The following is a 10,200-nucleotide window of genomic DNA, read 5'->3' as shown; positions in this document are numbered from 1 at the left end:
TAATAAGATATTTGTCCTGTTATACACAACTGTGTTTCTTGCACATCCCAACTCCTCCGGAGACACCTGCAGGGTGACCATATTCCAGCACCACGAGAGAAATTAGGGTTAAGAGCCTTGCTCAAGGGTACAGCGACAGATGTTTCACCTTGTAAGGTTCGGTACTTGAACCAGTGAACTTTTGATTCTTTTCCCAAAGCTCTAACCTCGAGGCTACCTGCCACACCAGAATCAAAGCAAATATATGGAGAGAAATATACACCTTCACCACCAATCTCACAACCTTACAAACGCTACAAACATGAAAGATTGTTGTTTCGTTATACAAAATACAAATCTAACATGTTTTCTCCTTTGTTTACAGGTTCATCCAACACACCAAATGGGTTTCAAGAAGAAGGCAACTCAGCGTTCTATACCATCCTCCATACTATGCTAAACAAAAACAGCGTTTTGGGTTATTTTCTGTCTTTGTGTTGTCTACAGGAATCAGTCTTAATACACATTTTAATTGGCTATAGTGAGATGTTTACTATAGTCCTGCTAGTGGATCGGAGGGTTATACAATAACATTTTAATTGGCTATAGTGAGATGTTTACTATAGTCCTGCTAGTTGATCGGAGGGTTATACAATAACATTTTAATTGGCTATAGTGAGATGTTTACTCTAGTCCTGCTAGTGGATCGGAGGGTTATACAATAACCTCTCTGTTCCTGTACATGTTTTTTAAAATTCTAATTAAACAGTCTTTTTCAAAATGTTTTTCTCTCTTATTCATTCATTCCTTATTGGCTTACTCAGATCAGTATTGTTTTTATATTATAGCATGTCTCCTGTCTCATTTAGATGTTTCCTCCTTAATACACTTGATAGATACATACAGAGCAATATGAGAATATTTCTGTGACTTCTAATTGCTACAATCTATGGAAACTTGGACATGTCCACTATGCCCACTATGCCCACTAAGTCCACTATGTCCACCATGTCCACTATGCCCACTATGTCCACTATGCCCACTATGTCCACTGTGCCCACTATGTCCACTATGCCCACTATGTCCACTGTGTCCACAATGTCCACTGTGTCAATTGTGTCCACTATGCCCACTATGTCCACTATGTCCACTATGCCCACTATGTCCACTATGCCCACTATGTCCACTATGCCCACTATGTCCACTGTGCCCACTATGTCCACTATGCCCACTATGTCCACTGTGCCCACTATGTCCACTATGCCCACTATGCCCACTAAGTCCACTTTGCCCACTATGTCCACTATGTCCACTATGCCCACTATGTCCACTATGTCCACTATGTCCACTGTGCCCACTATGTCCACTATGCCCACTATGTCCACTCTGTCCACAATGTCCACTGTGTCAATTGTGTCCACTATGTCCACTATGTCCACTGTGCCCACTATGTCCACTATGTCCACTATGCCCACTATGTCCACTGTGCCCACTATGTCTACCATGTCCACTGTGCCCACTATGTCCACTATGCCCACTATGTCCACTATGTCCACTGTGCCCACTATGCCCACTGTGTCAACTGTGCCCACTATGTCCACTATGCCCACTATGTCCACTGTGCCCACTATGCCCACTATGTCCACTGTGCCCACTATGTCCACTGTGCCCACTATGCCCACTATGTCCACTGTGCCCACTATGTCCACCATGTCCACTGTGCCCACTATGTCCACTATGTCCACTATGCCCACTATGTCCACTATGTCCACTGTGCCCACTATGCCCACTGTGTCAACTGTGCCCACTATGTCCACTATGCCCACTACGTCCACTATGTCCACTGTGTCCACTGTGCACACTATGTCCACTATGCCCACTATGTCCACTGTGCCCACTATGTCCACTATGCCCACTATGTCCACTATGTCCACTCTGCCCACTATGTTCACTATGCCCACTATGTCCACTGTGTCAATTGTGTCCACTGTGTCCACTATGTCCACTATGCCCACTATGTCCACTATGCCCACTATGTCCACTATGCCCACTATGTCCACTATGCCCACTATGTCCACTATGCCCACTATGTCCACTGTGCCCACTATGTCCACTATGCCCACTATGTCCACTATGCCCACTATGTCCACTGTGTCCACTGTGTCCACAATGTCCACTGTGTCAATTGTGTCCACTGTGTCCACTATGTCCACTATGCCCACTATGTCCACTATGCCCACTATGTCCACTATGCCCACTATGTCCACTATGCCCACTATGTCCACTATGCCCACTATGTCCACTATGCCCACTATGCCCACTATGTCCACTATGCCCACTATGCCCACTATGCCCACTATGTCCACTATGCCCACTATGTCCACTGTGTCCATATCTGCAAGAAGAATAACAGAACACATCATATTGGCATCAGGCCAGCCATAGATAATACTTATTGTCCACATTCCTTGGCAGTTGGCACAATCACTAACTCAATCAGTAATCTAATTCGATTAGGATCTGGACACAGAACTATGTATGTGAGCAAGAATAGAAAGCTTTCCTTCAACATTGCAGTAAATACATGGGTAATCTACCTTGATTAAAATTCCAGCTATTGATGAGGATGGACTCTTGAAACTGTCATCCTCTCTGTAGTCTACCATGGGTTTGTAACCTCACACATAAACTAAAGTTAACATTTTTGCTAATGAGAGCAACATAGATCAATATTATGACATTGTCTGAATAAGTCCCTATCCACTTCCACAGTACAACAATTATGACATTACCCTTCTGAATAAGTCTCTATCCACTTCCACGATAAAAACATTATGACATTACCCTTCTGAATAAGTCTCTATCCACTTCCACAATACAAACATTATGACATTACCCTTCAGAATAAGTCCCTATCCACTTCCACGATACAAACATTATGACATCATCCTTCTGAATAAGTCTCTATCCACTTCCACAATACAAACATTATGACATTATCCTTCAGAATAAGTCCCTATCCACTTCCACGATACAAACATTATGACATTATCCTTCTGAATAAGTCTCTATCCACTTCCACGATACAAACATTATGACATTACCCTTCTGAATAAGTCTCTATCCACTTCCACGATACAAACATTATGACATTATCCTTCAGAATAAGTCCCTATCCACTTCCACGATACAAACATTATGACATTATCCTTCAGAATAAGTCCCTATCTACTTCCATGAAACAAGCATTATGACATTATCCTTCTGAATAAGTCCCTATCCACCTCCACGATACAAACCTTATGACATTATCCTTCTGAATAAGTCTCTATCTACTTCTCTTGGACAGCCCCATCCACTATTAGAGACATGATTCAGGGGACACATCCCTCTACCTCCTTCTCACACCCACCCACTCTGTCCACTAAACAGCTGGACCTGTCTTGAAGGGAGGGAGGTTAGGGGAGGGAGGGTTTGAGGGAGGGATGTAGGGATGTAGGGAGGGTGGGAGAGATGGAGGGAGGGGAGTGAGCATGGGAGGTCAGGCTATTCTAGAGTCCTAAAGGGAGATGAAGGGAAAGGAGGGTCTGGGATTTTTCCCAAACTATCCCATGGCCAGAAGGGAAGTCCAGAAGGGAAGTCTAGAAGGGAAAGCCAGAAGCCACCCCTATTACTAGCCTGTTCAACCTCTCTTTCGTGTCGTCTGAGATTCCCAAAGATTGGAAAGCAGCTGCGGTCATCCCCCTCTTCAAAGGGGGACACACTCTTGACCCAAACTGCTACAGACCTATATCTATCCTACCATGACTTTCTAAGGTCTTCGAAAGCCAAGTCAACAAACAGATTACCGACCATTTCAAATCTCACCATACCTTCTCTTCTATGCAATCTGGTTTCAGAGCTGGTCATGGGTGCACCTCAGCCACGCTCAAGGTCCTAAACGATATCTTAACCACCATCGATAAGAAACATTACTGTGCAGCCGTATTCATTGATCTGGCCAAGGCTTTCGACTCTGTCAATCACCACATCCTCATCGGCAGACTCGACAGCCTTGGTTTCTCAAATGATTGCCTCGCCTGGTTCACCAACTACTTCTCTGATAGAGTTCAGTGTGTCAAATCGGAGGGTCTTTCTCTCTACTTTGCACATTCTTCCACTGCAAATCTACCATTCCAGTGTTTTACTTGCTATATTGTATATACTTCGCCACCATGGCCTTTTTTGCCTTTACCTCCCTTATCTCACCTCACATTGTATATAGACTTATTTTTCTACTGTATTATTGACTGTATGTTTGTTTTACTCCATGTCTAACACTGTGTTGTTGTATGTGTCGAATAGCATCTTAAATTATTGTCTATGTTAAATTAATCATCTTAACTGTTCAGATTGAATGATTTCTACACATTTGACAAAACCATGCACAAAAAAACCTAATTACCGTTACACTTGTAAAGTTAGAAAAAAAACATAGCAAGGTGAAAATGTAGCAAATGTTTTGCTAATGCTAATTACATTTTGATTTTAAGTATATTTTAAATTTGATCAGTTATCTCATTACCGTAATGTGTCTCATGTTCATAACCTGGATTTTGTATTATTATTTCTGTTTTAAATTCATATTAAAAATAAAGAGCAAATTACACATTTTATGCACAGGTCAAATATTTTGTTTCTGTAATATTATTCAAGGAATATTTTATCATTGATGATACATGTCGGTAATGAGATCAATGTTATGCTAGATGAGAGACCGCATTACGGTAATGAGATCAATGTTATGCTAGATGAGAGACCGCATTACGGTAATGAGATCAATGTTATGCTAGATGAGAGACCGCATTACGGTAATGAGATCAATGTTATGCTAGATGAGAGACCGCATTACGGTAATGAGATCAATGTTATGCTAGATGAGAGACCGCATTACGGTAATGAGATCAATGTTATGCTAGATGAGAGACCGCATTACGGTAATGAGATCAATGTTATGCTAGATGAGAGACCGCATTACGGTAATGAGATCAATGTTATGCTAGATGAGAGACCGCATTACGGTAATGAGATCAATGTTATGCTAGATGAGAGACCGCATTACGGTAATGAGATCAATGTTATGCTAGATGAGAGACCGCATTACGGTAATGAGATCAATGTTATGCTAGATGAGAGACCGCATTACGGTAATGAGATCAATGTTATGCTAGATGAGAGACCGCATTACGGTAATGAGATCAATGTTATGCTAGATGAGAGACCGCATTACGGTAATGAGATCAATGTTATGCTAGATGAGAGACCGCATTACGGTAATGAGATCAATGTTATGCTAGATGAGAGACCGCATTACGGTAATGAGATCAATGTTATGCTAGATGAGAGACCGCATTACGGTAATGAGTAAATGAGCAAACGGTACTTCGTCAAGATAATTGTTTTGACCATGTTAACTGAAGCGGTGTAAAAAATAGATTGTATAGCTCAATATCTTTTTCTGATCCGCATTAGCTATTGAAGAAGCAGCTTCCTGGGTTCCACACAAAACATAGAACATGACAATATGCAGAACACTAAGGGACAGGAACAACAATACACATTTGAACTAAAGAACACTACGACTAAAAAACAACACAACTATTTTAGAAGTAATAATAAGAAGAAAGAGAAAATAAAGAAAAATGAAGAAATGAATAATACTATGTGTGTGTCTCCACATAGTTGTTTATTGCTTGCCTGAGAGGTGGTAGGTAGCCTAGTGGGTAGAGTGTTGGGCCAGTAACCGAAAGTAACCCACCACTGCGACCTGTACGCTCTCTGGCCCTAGCTTCATACTCGTCGCCAAACCCACTGGCTCCATGTCATCTACAAGACCCTGCTAGGTAAAGTCCCCCCTTATCTCCGCTCGCTGGTCACCATAGCATCTCCCACCTGTAGCACACGCTCCAGCAGGTATATCTCTCTAGTCACCCCCAAAACCAATTCTTTCTTTGGCCGCCTCTCCTTCCAGTTCTCTGCTGCCAATGACTGGAACGAACTACAAAAATCTCTGAAACTGGAAACACTTATCTCCCTCACTAGCTTTAAGCACCAACTGTCAGAGCAGCTCACAGATTACTGCACCTGTACATAGCCCACCTATAATTTAGCCCAAACAACTACCACTTTCCCAACTGTATTTAATTAATTAATTAATTTAGCTCCTTTGCACCCCATTATTTGTATTTCTACTTTGCACATTCTTCCATTGCAAAACTACCATTCCAGTGTTTTACTTGCTATATTGTATTTACTTTGCCATCATGGCCTTTTTTGCCTTTACCTCCCTTCTCACCTCATTTGCTCACATTGTATATAGACTTGTTTATACTGTATTATTGACTGTATGTTTGTTTTACTCCATGTGTAACTCTGTGTCGTTGTATCTGTCGAACTGCTTTGCTTTATCTTGGCCAGGTCGCAATTGTAAATGAGAACTTGTTCTCAACTTGCCTACCTGGTTAAATAAAGGTGAAAAAAAAGAGCAGGCCAGAAGGGAAGTCCTGAACGGAAAGCCAGAAGGGAAAGCCAGAGGGCAGGCCAGAAGGGAAGTCCTGAAGGACAGGCCAGAAGGGAAGTCCTGAAGGGAAAGCCAGAAGGGAAAGCCAGAGGGCAGGCCAGAAGGGAAGTCCTTAAGGACAGGCCAGAAGGGAAGTCCTGAAGGGAAAGCCAGAAGGGAAAGCCAGAGGGCAGGCCAGAAGGGAAGTCCAGAAGGGCAGGGAAGAAGGGAAGTCCAGAAGGGCAGGCCAGAAGGGAAGTCCAGAAGGACAGGGAAGAAGGGCAGGGAAGAAGAGCAGGGAAGGAAGTCCAGAAGGGAAAGCCAGAAGGCAAAGCCAAAAGGGAAAGCCAGAGGGCAGGCCAGAAGGGAAGTCCAGAAGGGCAGGGAAGAAGGGAAGTCCAGAAGGGCAGACAAGAAGGGCAGGCCAGAAGGGAAGTCCAGAAGGGAAGTCCAGAAGGGCAGGCGAGAAGGGAAGTCCAGAAGGAAAAGCCAGAAGGGAAGTCCAGAAGGGAAGTCCAGAAGGGCAGGCCAGAAGGGAAGTCCAGAACGGCAGGCCAGAAGGGAAGTCCAGAAGGGAAGTCCAGAAGGGAAGTCTAGAAGGGAAAGCCAGAAGGGCAGGGAAGAAGGGAAGGCAAGATCCTCCTTCGTGACCTTTGTGGCTTCCACTGCCACACCCTGTTCCAAGGACATTGCCTTGAGCTCTGAGTTTACGACCAGCCGCCCATCCGCCCTCCGTCACCCAGCAACTGGCTGGCAGCCACCTCACTAACCTTCCTCCCCTCAGCTGTCACCAGGCCGACCCACCGCCCACTGTTACCACGGTAATAGACACAAACAAGACCCAACAGCCAACAGCCACCTGACAACCCAGACACCTCTCTCTCTCTCACTCTCTCACTCTCTCCCTCCCTCCCACCCACGTGCATTCCTCTTTGAACAAAGACCTCCAGTGTCACACAGAAGTCCACCAAGCCATACCACAGACAGGGTGGTATGCCCAACTGATGAGGACACAGAGCGAGGGGGGGGGGGATTAGTAATAGCATCTGTGAAAAGTGCATTTATCTCCCAACTCTTTTCTTATCTGTTATCTTCCCCTAACTAGAATGAAAAGAGAATATAAAGTAAATAAACAAATTCCATGCATAGCACACTCAGAGAAATATACAAATTGACTTCTGTTGTGGTTGGAGTATTTTTTTACATACTTATACGCTCAGTGCCAACCATGTCAATAGAACCTGTCAAGTTCCACAGGATAACAAAAGACAAAAGAGTTCTTTCTAAACATTTTTGGAATAATGGGGGACAACATCTATCTGTGAGGGGGCTAGAAAGGGGGACAACATCTATCTGTGAGTGGGCTAGAAAGGGGGACAACATCTATCTGTGAGGGGGCTAGAAAAGGGGACAACATCTATCTGTGAGGGGGATAGAAAGGGGGACAACATCTATCTGTGAGGGGGCTAGAAAGGGGGACATCATCTATCTGTGAGGGTGCTAGAAAGGGGGACAACATTTATCTGTGAGGGGGCTAGAAAGGGGGACAACATCTATCTGTGAGGGGGCTAGAAAGGGGGACATCTATCTGTGAGGGGGCTAGAAAGGGGGACAACATCTATCTGTGAAGGGGCTAGAAAGGGGGACAACATCTATCTGTGAGGGGGCTAGAAAGGGGGACAACATCTATCTGTGAGGGGGCTAGAAAGGGGGTAGCATAGAAAAATATAAGAAATATATCAACATGAAAAAAAGATTTTTTTTGTTCTGCAATTTCGCAGCAGAAGATTGTGTTCTCTCTCTCCCCCCTCTCTCTTTCTCCCTCTTCATGACAATTATCTTTTAACACTGGAAGGACAGACCTTAAAGGAGGGATGAACTTCCTGATTTGGCCTTGTTTTTCGAGTGAGTGACTGTAACTGGGTACTGTTTTGGCAGAGTGAATTTACAAATGCTTCACAGGTCCGAAAGCTTGCACAAGAGACACCCACACTACCCACACTGTGAAAGCTCGCACAAGAGACACCCACACTGCGAAAGCGCACACAAGAGACACCCACACTGTGAAAGACACCCACACTACCCACAATGTGAAAGCGCGCACAAGAGACACCCACACTGCGAAAGCCCACACAAGAGACACCCACACTGTGAAAGCGCACACAAGAGACACCCACATTAAAACATCCCCCCAAGACAACTCTCATTTGGCTTTAGTCATGGCTGCTGCATTTCTTAATGATCAAGTGGTCATAACTGAAGCCTAACAAAAGTTGTCTTGGGGGGATGTTTTAATGTGGGTGTCTCTTGTGTGCTCATTCACAGTGTGGGTGTCTCTTGTGCGCGCTTCACAGTGTGGGTGTCTCTTGTGTGCGCTTTCACAGTGTGGGTGTCTCTTGTGCGCGCTTTCGCAGTGTGGGTGTCTCTTGTGTGTGCATTCCCATGTGGGAAGCATTTGTACATTCACTCACTCTGCCAAAACAGTTAGTCACTCACCTTTCTAGATAACATGAAATAGTCTAACAAGGTCTTGTCTCTTGAAGTCCCCTAACTTCTTTCACCAATTAGCTACAGCCAGGCTGTTGTGCAACTTGGCAAAATGGGTTTGACATTGGATAGCCTATCTCTGGGGCTAGTTAGGGACCATCATTAAATTACAATATGCATTTCTACAATTTATAGTTGGTTTGAGATTTTTAAAAATTGTCACATTGTGTAATTTTCTGATTGTCCCTAACTAGCCCCATATAGATATCGAATGTCAAACAAAATGTACCATAGTTACGATCGGATCGGGAGCTCCATAGTTACGATCGGATCGGGTGCAGTTGAGCTTCGAATTGATTATTTGTGGGCATGAGGGCAGGATTGAAATTAACACTTCATTCCAGGATATGCCATATCTTCCTATCATCTTGCAAATTTCAGTTTTGGATGAGAGCGAGACTGACTTTATGACCAAAATGATCCTATTTACACATAGTAAATTGTAACAATAGAATACATGCTTCTGACTCTTATCGATGCCACATAAGCTGTTTTCAAAGTGAGAAGTTACTTATAAGGGGCAGTCGCTCTTTAACTGCCACCATGGTAGTCATGGTGACACTTCTCATTTGACGTGGTACTCTGGAAGTAAAAACTGTAGTGCTCCTATAGTCTAGAATCACAACCGTGTCCCAGATGGCACCCTATTCCTTGTATTCCCTATATAGGGCACTACTTTCTATGGACCCTGATCAAAAGTTGTCACACCCTGATCTGTCTCCACCCCGCCCACCCACCAGGTGTCTCCAATTTTCCCCATTATCCCCTGTGTATTAATACCTGCGTTTTCTGTTTGTCTGTTGCCAGTTCGTCTTGTTTTGTCAGGTCTTACCAGAGTATTTCTCGTGTTTGTGGTCTAGTCTTTCCGGTTCTGACCTTTCTGCCTGTCCCTGATTGGCTCTGCCTTGGGTTACGAACCTCTGCCTGTCCCTGATTGGCTCTGCCTTGGGTTACGAACCTCTGCCTGTCCCTGATTGACTCTGCCTTGGGTTACGAACCTCTGCCTGTCCCTGATTGACTCTGCCTTGGGTTACGAACCTCTGCCTGTCCCTGATTGGCTCTGCCTTGGGTTACGAACCTCTGCCTGTCCCTGATTGACTCTGCCTTGGGTTACGAACCTCTGCCTGTCCCTGATT

The 10,200-nt window shown here is 44.2% G+C and overlaps 1 protein-coding gene across 1 annotated transcript in view; it reads left to right on the top strand.

The window, feature by feature from the left end:
- Positions 1–764, top strand: part of LOC109886920 (cysteine-rich protein 1-like) — a 14,319-nt gene extending 13,555 nt beyond the window's left edge. Inside the window, exon 5 of the mRNA XM_031787863.1 lies at positions 365–764. The gene's annotated coding sequence lies outside the window, so the exon portion shown is untranslated. The remainder of the gene's footprint in view (positions 1–364) is intronic.
- The last annotated feature ends 9,436 nt before the right edge of the window (positions 765–10,200 follow it).

Source organism: Oncorhynchus kisutch, linkage group LG14 (assembly GCF_002021735.2).
Source record: "Oncorhynchus kisutch isolate 150728-3 linkage group LG14, Okis_V2, whole genome shotgun sequence".
Taxonomy (NCBI): domain Eukaryota; kingdom Metazoa; phylum Chordata; class Actinopteri; order Salmoniformes; family Salmonidae; genus Oncorhynchus; species Oncorhynchus kisutch.
The sequence above is the reverse complement of the archived record's forward strand: the minus strand, read 5'-3'. Positions and strand labels throughout refer to the sequence as shown.